Source organism: Hypanus sabinus, chromosome 32, assembly GCF_030144855.1.
Source record: "Hypanus sabinus isolate sHypSab1 chromosome 32, sHypSab1.hap1, whole genome shotgun sequence".
NCBI lineage: Eukaryota > Metazoa > Chordata > Chondrichthyes > Myliobatiformes > Dasyatidae > Hypanus > Hypanus sabinus.
In genome coordinates, this window is record NC_082737.1 from 1,409,991 (window position 1) to 1,429,690 (window position 19,700).

General features: G+C 45.6%; 1 non-coding gene across 1 annotated transcript; it reads left to right on the top strand.

Annotated features, from left to right (window-relative positions):
- Positions 1–16,553: 16,553 nt before the first annotated feature.
- Positions 16,554–16,643, top strand: trnap-cgg (transfer RNA proline (anticodon CGG)). Its single transcript is given in 2 exon segments — positions 16,554–16,589; positions 16,608–16,643. It is a non-coding gene; the product is annotated as a tRNA-Pro (tRNA).
- The last annotated feature ends 3,057 nt before the right edge of the window (positions 16,644–19,700 follow it).

Consider the following 19,700-nt stretch of genomic DNA (forward strand, 5'->3'; position numbering starts at 1 on the left):
CACCGCTCTAGTAAATGACTACGCCTGTTGGTGGGGTGGTAGAGAAGCCATGTGGGATATTTGCCTTTATTGTTCGATGAATTGGCGACACAAGAATCGAGAATTTGCTATGTATTTTTGTAAAATTCCACTTTGGTCTATTGCATTATGTCTAGTCGTTCCATTTCAGAAAGGATAGGGAGGCTCTGGTAACGGTACAGATGATGCTTTCCAGATAATGTCTGATTTAGAGGGCTTGCGCTATCCAATTGTTCAGTGTCCAGCACCTAATGTAACTCAGGCATAAGCAATATTACGATCAGTGTATAAAGGCTCATTGAAACAGCGTATCTGGGCAGCTGGCACTTTTACAACTGATCGCTGCTTCTGGAAAAAGATGGGGCATTCAGCAATTTATTATATCATCTGTACTTACTATCCTGTACTTGCAGCCGTCTGTATTCCGGGTAAGGTGGTGGAAATGCATAGATTGTGAAATTGTCTTTAAACTATGCAATGTAACTTACAGGAGCTGTGTTTTGCTAGCCAATTTTATCATATCAACTCAGTAAATATTTTGAAATAGAAACAGGTTATTAAGTTTTTTAAATATGATTTATGGCCTTGTCTTGGGAGTTTTGAATGAGCTTTATCATACTTTTACAAATTTATGTTTCTTATCTAATGAATTTTATGGCATTTGCCAATAATATTAAACCTGATTTGATTCTGGTTCTAATGCAAATTGAATGGGCTTGTTGGCTGATGTCCTCATGCCATATCAGCCAGAATATTTATGCTGGCTGAAAGTGCACAGTCTGTAGTATCTGCCCGATATCACCTGCTGTCTTGGCTGTCAGTGCATTGTAAATTGTTATCAGAAGGTTCATCGGACGTTTATAGGGCATTTAAAAGAAAGTAAATCAATAAAGATATCAGGTCCTTGGAATTACTCTGATCAACAGGATTAACAAGGATCTTAAATTCCTTTAGAGAGATAACGTTACACAGCGCGATAAAGAGGAATTAGACCCCCCCCCCGTACCTACAAAATTCCATGCCAAATAAATGCTCGTGCATCTAAAACAGTTTTCCCACATTTGCCTCACAATCTTTCAAGCGTTTTGTATCCATTTCCTCGTAGATCTGCATTTTACTACTGCATCTGCCGCAACCACATAATCTAGCAGGGTATTGCACCTACGTGCCATCCTTTGTATAATCGTTGCCCATCAATTACCCATTTAATCTCTTCTTCTCAATTTGTACCCATGCTCTCTGGTTCGACATTGCTCAAACCTGGGAAGCACAATGAGTGAGTTTATCCTTCCTAAGCCCGTTGTGGTTCTATGTGTTTCTGTAAAATCAACTCCCATCTTCCTGTACTGCAACCATAATATCCTGCAGTGATCCTGCAGTGTGTAATGCAGTTCCTAAAATTCTGGTAATACTTTGATACTTATTTTCGGAACTAATTCACGGTGCGTCATTTTCCAACATCAAGACAACATGAAGTTCTCTACGTGCGGCAGGACCAGGGACATTTGTATCATTATCCAAATTTTCTACTCTGTTCCCACTGTTGTGGTCCGGTCCGGGATTCGCGTTCCGGTTCATGGTCCGTGGGCTCCGGACTCCGGGTCCTCCGGCTGTCCCTTGTTTTGGTTGGACGAAATCATAAACCCCTGATGCTCATCTTGTTGGCTGGGAATTTAAGTGGCCCTGGGATTGAGTGTGTTTGGGGGGTCATATTGTCAAGCTTCTTTGGCAAGATTCTCATCGAGCAAACGGCCGGCGGGAGGTTAGAACGGCCACTTGCCATCTTTAGGCTGCGTTGGAGAACCATTGCTTCTTGGAGCCTTGATGTCAGTAGTCAGAGCTGTCATTGTGATATTGATTCGGCCGTTTCACGGGCCAGCTGGATGGCCATCAGCCACTCCGAGCCAGATAGGGATCCAGTTGTTTCCTTAGCCAGCCAAGGCTGCTGGATGTAACGGCTTCTCGGAGCAACCCCGATGCAGAGATGGAACTGTCTGTCGTTCTTTGGTGTTTGTCTCTTCCTGTCCTCACCCCGTGGGGTAAGTCAGACCGTTCTGCCGTTACCCTGCCGGGGGGGAGTCTGTCTTGCCTTGTCCTCGCCTCTGTGGGGTAAGTCCGGCAGTTCTGCCATTACCCAACGGACGGTCCTGCCCCACCTTGGTGTGGAGTGAAAGTTGAGTCCCGGCTTGTCGAAGGAGAAGTCCCGGCTCTATGTTTATGTACAGTTCTGAGTCTGCCCCCAAGCTTCAGCCAAGCCTTGACCCCAACCCCAAGTCTCTAGCCAAGCCTCAAGACCCGGAGTATCTAGCCAAGCCCCAAGACCCGGAGTCTCGAGCCAAGCCCCAAGACCCAGAGTCTCAAGCCAAGCCCCAAGACCTGGAGTATCTAGCCAAGCCTCAAGCCCCGGAGTCTCTAGCCAAGCCCCAAGATCCGGAGTAGCCAGCCAAGCCTCAAGACCCGGAGTCTCTAGCCAAGCCTCGTCACATCCTCACCTGGTTTTGGAGGTCCGAGCCCGAGGCAAGACCCAGGTGCTGGGTCCTTGTCCAGTCTCGGGCTCGGAGTCCACCCCATGCTCCTTGTTCCTAATCCCTCGTCCTGCCCTGTTCCTAGCACTGCAACATCTGCGCCTTGCATTTGGGTCCTGATACAACATCCCATATGGCACCCACACTGATGAAGCCTAGAGGTCCTAGCTTCTTCACCACCCTGTCTATCTTCTACTCAAGTGAAGACACTGTTATCTACAAAATATGAAGCAAGACACTTCTTATCTACAAATCTCCAAGCCGCTAATGTGACCGAAAGATCAAGAGATATAGGAGCAGAAGTAGGCCATTTGGCCCATCGAGTCTACTCTGCCATTCAATCATGGACTGATCCAAGTCCCCACTCGCCTGCTTTCACCCTTTGATGCCCCGGCTAATCCGGAACCTATCTATCTCTGCCTTAAATGCACCAAATGACGTCCTTCACATCTGCTGGTGGCAACAAATTCCACAGATTTACCACAGTTCTAAAAAGACATCATTCAATCCTGAAATCGTGCCCCCTTGTCCTAGAATCCCCTACCATGGGAAATAACTTTACCATATCTAATCTGTTCAGGCATTTTAACACTGGGAATGTTTCTATGAGATCCTACCTCATTCTCCTGAATTCCAGGGAATACAGCCCAAGAGCTGCCAGACGTGCACTGAGGAATTCTCATCTTGATTAACTTTACAAAATGAAACGCTCACATGTATCTCAATTAAACTCCATATTACACTCCTTGGCCAACTTACAGAGATCCCTATGTAATTTTTGTTAACTTAGCTCGTTATCGAATATTCCAACTATTTTATTGTCATCTCAGTGCGGGTAACTATGTGGGAGCTTATCAAAAGCTTTAGTCGCGTCCACACGGATCAAGTCTACCAATCTTCTGTCATTCGCCTTCTTCATTGTGATGTCAAGCAAAGGTCAATCAATTTCTTTAGACACTTCTTCCTACGAAGGAAGCTGTGTCAGCAACCCCTGAAGTTCCAGCTGCACGTATGACTTATGAAGAATGCATAATTTCTTCCAGCAACTTGTCGAGAATTTGGGAGACAAAATTGGGAATAAAGGGGCGGCTTTTCTGGTTGCCTACCAGTGTCTAGAGGTGTTCTGCAGTTGCAGATGTGGGACCGATTCTTTTCTTGTTATAAGTCAATGATTTGGATAAAAGAATTGATGGTTTTGTGGTCCAGTCACGTTAGCGGTTTAAGAGGATAGGTGAAGGGGCAGGTATTGCTGAGGAAGCATGGTGTCTACGGAAGAAATTAGACAGATTGGGGGATTATGCAAGGAAATGGCAGATGAAATAAAATGCGGAGAAATATATGGCCAGACACATTCGTGGATGGAACATGGCATAGAATATTTTCTACAAAGGGAGAAAATTCAAAAGCAAGGATGCACAGGGACCGAGCAGTTCTCCTGCAGGATTCTGTGAAGGTTAACTTTTAGGATGAGTCAGTGTTAAGGAAGGCAAATAGAACGTGGTCATACATTTCATGTGAGCCCTATTTTTTAATGCATTGGCAAGGCCGCACTTGGAGTACTGTAGGTAATGTTGTGCACCTTACCTAAGAAACAATGTGTTGGTATGGGGGTGGGGGGGGGGGGATCCAGGGGAGTTTCACGAGAATTATCCTAGAAAAGGAAGGGCTGACATGCGATGAAAGTTTGATGGCTCTGGGACTGTATAGGAAAATAAGGGAAGGTTGCATTGAAACCTGTCGAATACTGAAACGGCTGGACAGAGTGGACATGGAGAGGATGCCCTGAATACATTCCACAGACTTTGTCCCTGCCCTTGCCTTGCTGTTGTCTTGCTTGTCTACTGACCTTGATCTTTCTGACTTCTGTATCATTTTCAGCTTCATTTCATTTTGGCTCTCATTTGCTATCCTGGTACTGGAGAAGCCATCCCATGCCAATTTAAGTTAAGCGTCTCCTTGTAGCAGTGACACCTGTCTGCGATGTTATCGCTCCAGTGCAGGTGCAAACAGTCGTTTGGGTGTACGTCACCTCTACAAGAAAGAGAATCTCAGTATTTCAAAACTCTGAGTCGTTGTACGTTGCACTTATTTTCAGCCATGGGTTTATTTTTCGTGAACTCCAACTCTTAACCTTTCTAGAAGGTTTTAACTTCTTCCCCGGCTTCCAATATTCACTCTGAAGTACCCCGTCTCTTTTTCGCTCGTGGCGATGGCGGCAGCAGACCTGATGGTCGTCGCCTTTGGTGTTGTATTGGATAAAATCAATGCTCTCTAGCCTATGCTGATTTCCTGGTCAAATATCCGCTGTGTGGTGTTGGACCGATCCTGTTGATTGCAGCCGTGGATTGTTCCGTCTGTCTGTCTGTCGCTTTCACTTTTAATCGCCATGTCGCTATCTTCCTTCAAAAGCTGCGGACACGACATAGCACGGATAGAACAGCGACTCTGGTGTTTGTGAGTGGGGAGCTGTGTTCAATCATTTCCATTTTACCTTGCAGGAGATTTAAAACAGTGCATTCCCAAACCTGAATGCTGTCTGTCGTCCCTTCTGAGAGGTTATGAGATTTCAAAGATTTCAAAGATACATTTAATGTCAGAGATACGTCCTGGAATGCTTTTTCATCGCAACTATCCATGAAAACAGAGGAGTGCCCACAAAGAATGAATGACAGTTAAATGTTAGAGCTTCAAAGCTCCCCCCAGCTACCCTCCCTCCCGTGCGTAAGCTGCAGCAAGCAAAAATCCCCCTCCCCTCTCTGTTAAAAAAAAATCATCCGTACCCGCCACCGATCACTGAAGCGTGTAGCAAAGCAACAGCAAAGACACAGACCTGCAGTACTCCAAAGACCCAGTGTTTGATATACCACAGTCTCCCTCTCTCTCTCTCTCTCTCTCTCTCTCTCTCTCTCTCTCTCTCTCTCTCTCTCTCTCTCTCTCTCTCTCTCTCTCTCTCTCTCTCTCTCTCTATTTCCATCTCTACCTCTCCCCCCCACCCCTCCGGAGGAAGAGATGTCTCCGTTTCACAGCGAGAAGGGAGACCTAGCAAGCAACTCGCGGCTTTACAGGTAAAAGGCGGTTGCGTCTCCTGTTTCGAGCTCTGTGCCCGAAGATCTCGGGAACACAGCCTTAGATCTTCCATCTCCCACGGCACACCGACCTTTGATCCGCCCATCCCCAGAGCTACGGGATCTCGGCCTCCGAAGACGGGCTGAGCTCTTAGACCGAGCGCTTGGTGTGCCCAATAATGGCCAGTCGTGAAGCCGAGAGCAGGTTCCATTCCCGCAAAAGAATTGTAGTCAACGTGTAACTCCAAGTCAGGGTTATCAAACTAACCCTGAAAGGGAAAAATAGAGAGATTAACGATGGAAGTAAAGCCGTTTCCGAAGATGCAATCAAAGGAGTCACCATACGGGAAAAATAGAGATATTAACGACGGAAGAGCTGTTTCCGAAGATGCCACTAAACGAGTCACCATTAGGCGTCATTAACCTTCCTAGGCTTCTACTCTAAATCATGACACCACTATTACCATTTGGTTTAATTTTGCTGTTCAGTATTTTAACCACCGGCCACATTATAGCAACGAATATCCGTTGCTCCATCGTGGACATCGGATCCGCAGTGTGAACCAAAACGATCCGGAGGTGTAGAACCACAGAAAGTCAATGATTTTGTTGTCTGCTGTATCAGACAATTTCATGTTATTGTGGATAACCAGTGTTGTGGTTTGCATGACCTGGGCAGCTGCAGACATCGTTTTACTTGGATAAATATTACAGCACACCTACCTATGTCCTAGAGCCGCTTGGGGGCACTTTGATATTGCCCAGTCCTTGTACCAGCGCTTGTATCGATGGAACTCAGGGCGGAGCTGAAAAACGGGGCGAAATATCTGTTTACACTGAATGGGCAGCTCTGCACGTGTAATGCAAATGCGATTATCCCTACTTTTAGTTTGTCATAAATATTTAGAATATTTTGCTTCGGTATCCCGGCTCAGTTAAAGTACCGAATTCAACTCTCAAAGTCTGTTGCACTTTGAAAAAAAAACTTAAGCAGTAGTTTAAGCAGCAGCAGTGTAATTGATACCTTTTGCAAACCACGTGACTATTCATACGTAAATACATTATATTAAAATTCACTAGTTCCGTACTCCCACCACCGCCTGAGCTCGGGGTCTCTTTTCGCCATTTACCTCTAGATGTATTCTGACCCATCCTCAGCGGAAAAACATAAGTATTTTGTATGCCTATAAAATTTCTCCTCGTTCTTCTGCAAACCAAAGAAAAGTCTCTTATCTATTCTAGCTTGTATTATAAGTCAAGTCCTCAAATCCTGGCAACGTCCCTGTGATATTTATCTGTACGCTTTTAACCTTACTGATGTCTTTCTTGTAGGGAGGTGACAAGAACTGCACACTACTCCAAATATGGTCTCACTAAAGTCTTAAACATCATCAACATAAGACCCCAGCCCTTGTGGGTTAATGACAGCGACGCCCCGCTTCCTGATAGACTCTATGCCTTCTACGCACTGTTTGATGCATTGAGTGACGTGCCGGCTGAGAAAATAAGATCGCCCAATGCAAGGCTGTGCGGCCTGTCAACATACTGGCTTGGGTAGGGGACGGTTCTACGCAGCTGGCAGATGTTCCCACGGACATCGCCATCATGACACAAATGTAGACGGTGTACTGGATAGTGTGGAGTGCTGTCAGAGGTTACAGCGGGACATTGATAGGATACAAAACTGGGCTGAGAAGTGACAAATGTAGTTCAACGCAAATGAGTGTGAGGTAGTTCATTTTGGTAGGACAAATATGATGGCAGAATATAGTATTAATGGTAAAACTCTTGCCAGTGTGGAGGATCAGAAGGATCTTGGGGTCGGAGTCCCTAGGACACTCAAAGCTGCTACGCAAATTGACTTTGTGGTTAAGAAGACATACGGTGCATTGGCCTTCATCAATCGTGGGATTGAGTTTAGGACCCGGGAGGATATGTTGCAGCTCTATAGGACCCTGGTCGGACCCCACAGAACATTGTGCTCAGTTCTGGTCGTCTCACTGCAGGAAGGATGTGGAAACTATAGAAAGCGTGCAGAGGAGATTTACAAGGATGTTACCTGGATTGGGGAGCAGGCCTTATGAGAATAGGTTGAGTGAACTCGGCCTTTTCTCCTTGGAGTGACGGAGGATGAGAGTGTATAAGATGATGAGAGGCATTGATCATGTGGGTAGTCAGAGGGATCTTGGGGTCCGAGTCCATAGGACACTTAAAGCTGCAGTGCAGGTTGACTCTGTGGTTAAGAAGGCATACGGTGCATTGGCCTTCATCAATTGTGCAATTGAGTTTAAGAGCTGAGAAATAATGTTGCAGCTACATAAGACCCTGGTCAAACCCCACTTGGAGGACTGTGCTCAGTTCTGGTTGCCTCACTACAGGAAGGATGTGGAAGCCATAGAAAGGGTGCAGAGGAGATTTACAAGGATGTTGCCTGGATTTGAGAGCATGCCTTATGAGAATAGGTTGAGTGAAAATGGCCTTTTCCCCTTGGATCGACTGAGGATGAGAGGTGTCCTGATAGAGGTGTATAAGATGATGAGATGCATTGATTGTATGGATAGTCAGAGGCTTTTCCCAGGGCTGAAATGACTAATACAAGAAGGCACGGTTTAAACCATAACCATATAACAATCACAGCACGGAAACAGGCCATCTCGGCCCTCCTAGTCCGTGCCGAACTCTTAATCTCACCTAGTCCCACCTACCCGCACTAAGGTGCTTGGTAGTAGGTACAGTGAAGATGTTAGGGGTAAGTTTTTTACATAGAGAGTGGTGAATGCATGGAATGGGCTGCCCGCTATGGTGGTGGAGCTGGATACAATAGGGTCTTTTAAGAGACTCCTGGACAGGTACATGGAGCTCAGAAAAAATAGAGCTCTATGGGTAACCCTGGGTAATTTCTAAAGAAAGGACATGTTCGGCACAGCATTGAGGACCGAATGGACTGTCTTGTGCTGTAGGTTTTCCAACGTCACTTTTTAAAAAATATATTATTTCTGTTTTTGCACGATCGTAATCCTTGCAATCTATGTATACTCCAATTGATTTATTTATTTATTACTAATATTTATTTTGTTTTTTCTATATTGTGTATTGCATTGAGCTTCATACGCTGGTGATAATAACCCTAATCCTCACTCTGAATCTGATTCTGTCTGAATCAGCCCTTTATCTTTGCAGACTGGAAGGCTGTTAACGTCATCCCGGTGCCCAAGAGGCCGGTGGTAAACTGCCGGACCACTACCGTCCAGTGGCACGGGCCTCAATAATAATGAAGTGCTTTAGGTGTTTGGATTCCTCCGGCAGAATACTATTCACCAACTTCGGTTCGGCATTCAATGCGATTGTTTTCAGAAGTGAGTGGGAAGCCTGTGCTTGCTGGGTCTAAACACCTTCTTCTCTAACTACATCTTGGACTTCTTGCCGGATAGACCTCAGACAGACCGCGTTGGCAGTAAGATCGCTCACTCTATCATGCTGAGCACCGGTGCTCCCAGCCCACCCCTCCCACCTGGGCTGCGAGGTCATTTTGCTACTGTTCACTTTGCTGCCGCGCGACAGTGCTGATAGATCAGGAGCCAACCACGTCATTATGTTCGTTCGTGACACAACAGTGGTTGGCCCCATAGGCAACAATGATGAGTCAACATACAGAGAGGTGACAGAGCGTCTTTTCCATTGGTGTGAACACACCAACTTGAGTCTCAATGTGGGCTAGACTAAAGGGATGATTGGGGACGTCAGAAGAGGCAGGGCGACCACACACTTTTGAACATCAGCTTTGCCTCCGAGGAGAGGATCAGGAGCAACAAGATTCTTGGTGTGCACACCATGCATTATCTCAACAAGTCACTCAACGCAACTTCTTTAGTGAAGAAAGCACAGTGGTACCTCCACGCCCTCAAGTGACTGAAGTGAGCGAGATTCCCTGCCCTTATTCTAACCACGTTCTACCGGAGCCCCATCGAGACTGTTCAGATTGTAGACTACAGGAGAGGGAAGGTCCATGAGCCAGTGCTCAACGAAGGATCACAGTGGAGAGGGTCAATAACTTTAAATTCCTGGGTGTCTCCATCTCGGATGGCCTGTCCTGGACCCATCATATAAATATTATTGCGAGGAAAGCACCGCAGCTCGTCGACTTGCTCGGGAGCTTCGGCGTGTCATCAAAAGCCTTACCAAACATCTATAGATGTGTATTGGCAATGTATAATGGCTATAGCTCTTTAATGGCCATGTATGGGGACACCAATGCGTTTGAGCGGAACACCCTACAAAAAGCAGTGTATTTGTACCAATTAATCATAGGTAATTCCCTTACAAACGTTGAGCACATCTACAGGTAACGTTGCCGTAGAAAAGCAGCATCCATCATCAAAGATCCTCACCACCCAGTTCGTGCTCTTTTCTCGCCGCTGCCATCAGGTATAAGGTACAGGTGCGTCAGGGCTCGCACCACCAGATTAAAGAACAGTTGCTATCACTCAACCATCAAGCTCTTGAACAAAAGGCGATAGCTGCACTCAGTCTATTCCTGGTGTTCCCACAACCGATGCTATCACCTTGAGAACATTTTAATCTTGTACTTTCATGCTCCCTGTTTATTGCTGGGCTGTCTCCATAGCCTCTCCTTTCCAGTTGTCGAGATCTCCGTTGACCACGGTTTAGCTTACCATGCAGGAGGTCACCTGCGTATGGCCTCACCTACACGACTGTGCCCATAGCAAAGCCTTCCCGTGGCGTCCCTGTACCTACTGAGTTTGTTATGTTATGGCGCCGTCGAGTGGCCAGCGGTATAGCTGGCGGGGCAGGCTGAGCTGATTAACCTTGTTTGGCAGCCAGGCTAAGAGAAGGACAACTCCGATTCCAAACCTGGGTAACATGGGACCCATTACCCTTGCGATACAGTCTGTCCAGAAGAAAACAGATGTTCAACTGACAGCCTTGCGGTTGTCGCAGTCGTCGCAGCTTACTGTGCCATTGCGGAACGTCCCGCCGCCCTGCAGTGTGGAAACGGTCTGTTCTGTGCGCACCGATCCTCAGGATAAATCCCCTGCTGCGCAGGTGGAAAGAACCTTTGTGCGGTCACTCCTGTCGTGAAATTTGTTAACAGCCGCAGCGGTTCAAATGCAGTACATAATATATAAAAAGAAGAAGAAAATAATCGTAAGTAAATAAATATCAGTATGCGTATATTGAGTATAATAAAAATCGTGCAACAAAACAGTAAGAATATATAGTTAAAAAGTGAGGTGGTGTTCATGGGTTCAATGTCCATTTAGGAACCGGACGGCAGAGGGGAAGAAGCTGTTACGGAATCACTGTGCGTGCCTTCAGGCGTCTGTACCTCCTACCTGATGGTAACTGTGAGAAAAGGGCATGCCCTGGGTGCTGGGGGTCTTTAATAATGGACGCTTTGTAGGCCAGTACCCAGGATGGAGCCGACTAGATTCACAACCTTCTGCAGCTTCTTTCGTTCCTGTGCAGTAGACCCCCCTCGACCACACCGCACCGTCCATACTAGACAGTGATGCAGACTGTCAGAATGCTCGACACGGTACATCTATAGAAGTTTTTGAGTACAGCTGCACTCTCGCAGAAAACTATGAACCAGGGGCAGCAAGGCTGCCCAGGCTCCAATTGTTAACTAAATGACCAAGTGTGAATTCTATAAAACAAGCATCACTTACGACTGACGCACAAGGATTTAAGCAAGTATATTGAGAAAATTCGAGCAGTGGTCGATCCCCCAGGTCCAAAATGACGTGTCACAGTTAAGGTGGTTTTTTTTTTAGGATTTGTCAACGACTACAACAGTCTGCTGCCAAACCTGGCTACTGTTCTTCACCCCTTGAACTCATTACTACAGATCGGGAAGGAATTACACCGGGCAAAGCAGTGTGTGGTGGCTTTCAAAGAAGTAAAGGACATGGTAGCATCAGACCCCGCACTGACTCATTGTGATCCTCGCCGTCCAGTGAAGCCAACCTGCGACGCCCCGCTTTTTATTATAGGTACAGTGATGTCACGTGTTATGAGGGCTTTTGTGTCATGTTCCCTCACGGCTGCAGAGATAAAGTACGCGAAGGTTGACAGAGAGGCTTTGAGTATGGTTAACCAGCACTTGTATGGGAGAGAGCTTGCCATCGTTTCTGCTTGCCAACCACGAGTGTCCAATTTTAATGCACTGAAGGGTATTCCACTGTCAGCAGCACCACCAATGCAGAGACAGGACCTGTTTCTCGGAGGACTCAATGACAAGATTAAATTCAAAAGAACGACCAATATTGGAAATGGTGATGTGATTTCCCGTTTACCCTCGGAAAAGGAAATACCGGGGGGGGGGAGGAGAATTATAAAAATAACGACACTCCTTCACGAATTTTTTCATAAGGGAAATCGAAACGGTTCCATTGATGTCAGAAATTATACAAAGGGAACGCAGAAAAGACCCCACTCTTCCGCGGGTCTACATGGTCAACCAAAATGGCTGGAACGTACAGCACAAATTCCTGTCTCCCCCAGTTTACCAGCGCCGAGATGAACTTGCCGTTGACGGGGACTTTGGACGATCAGGCTGTTGGAAGAGCTAAGAGAAGGCCATCTGAGTGTGCTTAAAATGGGGGGGCTGGCTCGAAGCTTTGTCTGGTGGCCTGGAATAGATCATCAGATTGAGCAGCTGCCAACGTGTTTAGAAGTTGCTGAGAAGCAGCGCCTCTCCATCCCTGGGAGTGGCCTGCATTGCCCTGGCAGAGGATCTCTGTGGATTTTGCCTGATCGTTCGTGCGCACAAATCTCATGGCGGTAGTGGATGAAGCTACTAAGTGTTCCCATTAGCATCCACTACTGCCTTGCACACTGCTGATGGGTTGAGGAGCCTCTTCGCCAGGACGAGTGTTGCAGGGCACTTGGTCAGTGATAATGGGCAAAAGGGACCAAATAGCGTAGAGGGTGGGTTTGTTCTGCTTCTAGCGAGCACACCGCGAGCAACACGCTGCGTTAACACTAAAACTGAAGCTAGTCAATGTCCTCAACGCATATCGTAATGCAACTCTCCGGCCGTGGGTCGCTCACGCTTGGATCTGCTCAAGCCCAATCTCGGAAAGTGTTTGCAGGAAAACGAATTCAGCAGATTGAGGGAGTATGAGGACCTGCTGGAGGGTCTCGGCCCGAAACGGCAACTGTTCACTCTTTTCCTCGCTGCTGCCTGGCCAGCTGAGTGCCCTCGGCTTTCTGTGTGTGTCGCACGGATTTCCAGCATCTGCAGATTTTCTCGTCTGAGAACCTGTGAGTACGTTGTCTACTTGGATAAGCTAAAACCATATTGAATTGATTAACGTCCAGTTGCTTTCTTATTTCAAGTAAACGGATATTATAGGAAGTTATCACCTAATAAATGAAAAAATTACGACGATTCGTGGACTGGGCAATCGCGATATCCCGATAACTAAAGTCGCTTGACAATCTCTAGAAAATTCGATCATGTGGTTTAATGGATAAGGCGTCTGACTTGGGTTCTTCATGTGAAGTCATCAGAAGTTAGCAGGTTCGAGTCCTGTTACGGTCATACTGCTAACCTGAACTTAGTGGATCCAGACATCGATTTCAAAGACGCAACATTTAATTTAATACATCTTGTCTGTAATGTTTTTATGCAACTATGTTCATAAACAATGTGTTTAAAATCCTCACCTGTCGACAGGAAGGTTAAGTGTGCTTACCATTCAATGGATCGGGCTACAGTTAGGATAACCGCAATTGAACTGCGTAACCATTGGGACAGCACATCAAACAGGTTTCCCTTGCGTCAGAAACGGACACGGGGAGGGTCCAGATTGTGACTCAAAGGACTTTCATCAGAATTTGGACGCATGGCTACGTTTGAAGGAAGAATGATAAACGACTACGGACTGATAAGGATTGATACGTCAGGTTTCAATCCGAGCGCTGGCCGCAGTGCTGTTGTCCTACAGCTTACCCAGTCCCGTTATGAAACTGTGAGAAGTATAAGTTAGTTGGGCGTATTTCACACAACAGAGATGTATCCAATGATTACACCTGATGCGGGGACTACTTGTGTAAAACACAGTAGTTAGCCCGCGGGAGCTTTCAAATCATCTCTTCTTCTCTGACCGCAATCCAAAATTAGACTAATCCTATCTGGTCGCACCTACTCCATTTGCTTCTATTCTCGTCTTCTCTGTCAAAACAAACAACGTCTCCTCCTGAGCTGTAGCAACAAACTGGAAAAAAATAAGTTTATTTTCTCCCAATCCCATAGTCGGAGACTTGAACGCACGTTAATCGTTTCATTGACTGCAGCAATAAAGTTAACCACAAATTTACCCATCATGGCCAGGATAGTCTAATCGTCTAAGGTTGTGTTTAGGTCGCAATATTTATTGTAGAGGTGGTTTCCAATTCCACTTCTGAGAGTTCGGCAATCTTCCTCCTGTTCGTTTCCTTGTTTACTTCACTTTACCCCAGTTTTGCTGAATGACCGTTTCGATCATTGAACGTATATCTCCAACCTGCTGTCTTTCGCGATCTTCTCATTTTCCCCTCAACTGTCAGCAAGATATGTAAGCATCATCCATTCCACTATCTCTCATCCCTGCTGCATTCCGGTTGATTCCCAGATACCTGCTGATGGTAACGGTGACATCGGTAAAGTCCTGTACAGTTGGGAATGAGAATTTGGGAGAATTGCGATATAGATACTAAAAAGAGGTAAATATAGAGAGTGAAGTCGGAAAGTGACGAGGCATGAGCTGGCTAGCCACGTGACGGAACTTCAGTGAGAGGACAATCGAAGTAACAGCGCAGAATATGAAATGGATTTGAGTAAATTCGTCCTCGTCTCCGATCTTATTGTGTACCATTTATCAAAAGCCTCCGCTGTTGATAGCACAAATATATGTATACTCGCAGATTAATTCATTACTTAATTCCAATTACCCAACTTCCACCAGCCACCAGGGCAGAGAATTCCTGAGATTCATATTCCTGTGCAATGGGAAGTTCAGTGTTAAGTAAGCTTTCCTTGTTTGAGACTGTCCAATTGACAAACTCGTTCTAACGTAACGATTCGGGGTCCCTTGCTGTTTTCTAATCTTCTAATCTTAAAAGGAATACAGGCCTGACATATTTCTAGAGAAAGAGGTGACATAGTTTCAGAGAATATTGAATCTCTGTGGGTGGATTAAGGAATTTCAACGGTTAAGAAAAATCATTATGGGAATCATATATACGCCTTCGAACAGTAGCCAAGATGTGGGGTTGAGATTCCATGTATCGTATCGCAATGGAATAAAGGGAATTGCAGAGGCATGAGAGAGGAGCTTGCCCGATTGGAAAATGATACTGGCGGAAATAACGACAGTGTAAAGATGACTGAAGTTTTGGGAAGTAGCTCACTAGGCTAGCGTAGATATGCCCCACAGAGGAAGAAGTTCTCAAATGGCAGTGGGGGGGGGGGGGCAACCCTACCTGAAAAATGAGGTTAACCACTGCATAAAAGCCAGGCAAAATGGCAAAAGTGTGTGGCAAGTTGGATGATAGGGAAGTTTTAAAATCCAACAAAAGATAACATGGGAAACAGGAGGGCAGACAAACCAATAAAATAAAGTAGGATACAAAAAGGTTTTCTCAGTTAATGAAAGAGTGAAAGAGAGATGAGAGTTGTTATTGGACATCTGGAAATGGTGTTGGTGAGGTAGCAATGGCGAACAAAGAAATGGCAGATGAACTTAATGGATATTTTGCATCTGTCTTCACTGTGAAAGACACGAGCAGTATGCCAGTGGTCCGTGAGCTTCAGGAAGCAGGAGTGAATGCCATTGTTATTTCAAAGGAAAAATTGCAAGGCAAACTCAAAGGTCTGAATGTGGACAAGTATAAGGAAATTACAGGCCTATTAGCCTAACTCAATGGTTGGGAAAGTGTTGGAGTCTATTATAAAGGATAACATTCTGAAGTAACCGGAGACTACTGGTAAAATAAAGACAAAGTCGGCGTGGTATCTGTGTAGGAAAATTTTGCCTGACAAATCTTCTGCAGTTCACCGAGGATGGAACAAGCAGAATGGACAAAGAGAGGTAGTGGATGTCATTTACTTGGATTTTCAGAAGGCATTTGATAAGGTGTCACACATGAGGCTGCGTCACAAGATAAAATCCTATGGCGCTACAAGAAAGATGCTGGCATGGATAGTGGAATGGCTGACAGGCAGGACTCAGCGAGTTGGAATAAAAGGGGCCTTTTCTGCTTGACAGCCAGTGACTAGTGGTTTACCTCAGTAGTCAGTGTTGGGAGCGTTACTTTCTCATTGCTTGTCAATGATTTACATAATGGAATTCAAGGCTTTGTAGCAACGTTTACAGATGATGCGAAGATGGGTGGAAAGGTAGGTAGTGCTGAGGAAGCAATAAGATTGCAGTAGGACTTAATCAAACTGAAAGATTGGGCAAAATAGTGGCAGATGGAATATAGTGTTGGGAAATGTATGATTATTCGTTTTGGTAAAAGGAACAATAGTGTGGACTATTATCTAAATGGGGAGAAAATTCAATCATCCTTGATGCGGAGGGACTTATGAGTCCTCGTGCAGGACTCCAAGAATGTTAATTCACAGGTTGAGTTTCTGGTAAAGAAAGAAAATGCAATGTTGGCATTTATTTCAAGGGGAATAGAATATAAAAGCAAGGAGGTAGTTCTGAGCCTTTATAAAACACTAGTCAGGCCGCACTAGGATCTGGGATCTGGGATCAGCCATGATGGAATGGCGGAGCAGACCCGATGAATTAAATAGCCTAATTCCGCTCTTCATTGTCCTATAGTGTTATGGACATCAACCTCTCCTCTCAGCCACGAAGATTACATTGGTCTTCCGACAATTAACTTTGAACGGATTCAAAATTTAATTGTGATGCAGTATGTATGTGTGGGCTCGTTGGTCTAGTGGTATGATTCTCGCTTCGGGTGGAAAAAGAACTGGATATGCGAGAGGTCCCGGGTTCAAATCCCGGACGAGCCCCGTTAGTGGATATTATCATCGATTTGTTTCTCAGTTTTTACATCGACGCTGGGAATAATCCGTTATATCAAGAAAAAAAACCCCACGTAAGTGTGAAGTGGCGCGTGTCAAACCAGCGGAGTAGTAATACTATGAGCGCTAGAACGCTGGGGAGTGCGACTCAACAGCGCGATCATCGCTCGCTGAAGCCGTGTCATCCGCAGAGAGAGGCTGTGCAAAAGGTGTTCAGCACTCAGGCCTTCAGTGGTCTAAGCATGGAGTGTTGGAGTAGGGATATTGTGTAGCTGTTACACTCTATTATGGGGAAATACGTGGAAACTGAAAAGAGCCTTTGTTTACACAGTAAGACTATGGAAAATGCTGGGTCTGCTTGTCCATGAGCTCTGTAAGCATTAATGTGGCAGAACAAGAAACCGACAACCGAACTTATATTGCGTAACCTCTTCCTCTTTTCAGAATAGTACATAAGTGGCTCTAGGTTTCAATTTAATAGAAGTTTGATATGTAAATTGCAACTTTCGAACCGGGGAGGAACGAAATTGGGTTACAAACCAAAGAACAACGGCCTCGTTCACACCGGTCACTGTATTGTGCTAAACCCTTTGGACTTGGAGACCTGCGATTTTAACATTGAATTCATTTTTTACCAGTCCAGGTTGTGAGTCTTATCTCTGACCTTCACCCCTTTCCCCACCACCAGTCCTACGAATATAACTCACTTGCCGCCCGTTTCGCCGTTTGCGTTTCGGGCAAAATTGAAGTCCCCCCTCTCTGCCTGTCGGCGACGTTCAGGCATCCATTCGTCGTGTCAGAGTACCTTCCTCTCGGTTTTCACAGCTGTCGGCCATGCAGCGTCCGGGTCGAGACGCAGAAATGCCGACGCACGCATATGTAGACCGACATTTCATTGCCGTTTCGATTTGATTTTGATCAAAAAAATCAGGTTTTGATTGACCTGTCGGGTTTTTAGCCCTGAGTTGAACCCTCGAACCTGGAGGACCGATGGGCCATTCTTAGCCTGCCCTCTACGCTTTGACCTATTTGACATGTGTGACCCTGCCAAGAGCCAAAGCATAAACTCTTAACTCCAGTCGGCTTTTCTTTCCGGTTCACTGAGGCACGCAAGCCTCAATACCACGACAAGGTTGTGGTCAATTTGGAGACGGATATGATAATTAATTATAATGCGACGCAGGGCATGATATCAGGGATATCTGACAACTTAATGAGCTAACACTATTGGGCTTTATTCACGTGAAAATGGCAATGCTAGCCCAGCTTTTTGTTTGCAACGAAAGGTACAAACGCTTTTTAAAGCCTGTGATTCCTTGTGACGCCACTTGTTACTCCATTCTGTACGTACAGAAGCATTTCAGCAATGACCAAGAGCGAATTGTTCACAGTCACAAACATCGAATGGTCCAAAGGAACAGCCAAAGCGTTGACTGGACTGCTGAGGAATGACTGGGACGGACGAAGAACTGAGGGAAGCGGCAACTTTCCCTGCGAACAATACTGCACTCGTAACTTGAAGGAACACATGGGTTCGGTATCACAGTGAAACATAGAAACATAGGAAACTACAACATAATACAGGCCCTTCGGCCCATAAAGCTGTGCCGAACATGTCCTTACCTTAGGAATTACCTAGGGTTACCCATAACCCTCTATTTTTCTAAGCTCCATGTACGAATCCAGGAGTCTCTTAAAAGACCCTATCGTATCGACCTCCACCACCGTCGCTGGTAGCCAATTACACGCACTCACCACTCTCTGTGTAAAAAAACTTATCCTTGGCATCCCTCTGTACCTACTTCCAAGAACTTTAAAACTGTATCCAACACTGACATATTGCTGGTGTGGGGGGACTTATCCGCTGAACTGTTCCTCTCTCACCCCCTCTGTCCATTATATTCCTGTAAACTCAGCCCAGTGTCCAAAATTGACACATTGCTTGTGCGGGGGGATTTATCCTGTGAACTGTCCCTCTGTCACCCTCTCTGTCCATTATATTCCTGTGAACTCAGCCCAGTGTCTAATAGAGCTGGTTGGCATACAAGCATGAGATAAGTATGCTGACTGAGTGGAGTCATAGCGACAACCTTGTGGCCAATGTTAGTAAGACCAAGGAATGGATTGTGTATGTCAGGAGAACAAACACCTTACTGAGAGTTGAGTAGGGTGAGCATGCTCAGCTTCCTGGGTGTCAACATCTCAGGAGATCCATTCTGAGCCCAACACGTTGATGTATTCACTATGCAGGCGCGCCACGTGCTCAATGAAGAGATAAAGACTGTTGTGAAAAAATCATATTCTTGTGAATCTGTATGGACGAACGTGGAGAGCATTGTGAGTAGTTGCATCATAGCCTGAGATAGAATCTAGGGAGTGCTGTAGGCTCAGCTAGTTCTATCCCGGGCACACGCCTCGCCACCGTCGAGGACATGTTCAAAATACGGTGTCAAAGGATGGCTGCAGGCATCATTCAGGCCGTACTATCAGGCTTGGCGTGGGGGGGGGGGGGGGTGTAGAGGAGACTGAAAGTGGACACTCTGATATTTAGTGAGAGCTTCTTCCTATCTGCTTAGACATTTCTCAACACATGACAATTCCCTCTTTTAATATCTAGTTATTGTATTTTACTCTCATTTACAGTGACAGATAGAAAATAAATCAAATCTTTAGAAAGAGATAGCAAAATAAAAGAAGATAGGAGTTATAAACGGACCTCCAGCAGCCGAACCTGATGGGAGTTATAGTCAAGCCTTCGAACAGTAGAGTACAAATGACAACGGGAAATATGCAAAGGCATGTAAAACTGATAATATTATGATGGGCTTTGTAGGATTTCAATGTGAAAGTAGCTTGGGAAAATCAAGTTGGTGCTGGAGTCCAACTGAAGGAATTTGCATAATGTCAGCTAGGTGGCTTTTTGGACTACGTTATGGTTGAGCTCATTAGGGAAAACGCAGTTCTGGATTGTGTGTTGTGCTCTGATTTGACGAGGAAGCGTAAGATACAGGAATGCTGAAGAGGCAGTGAATAGAATATGATTGA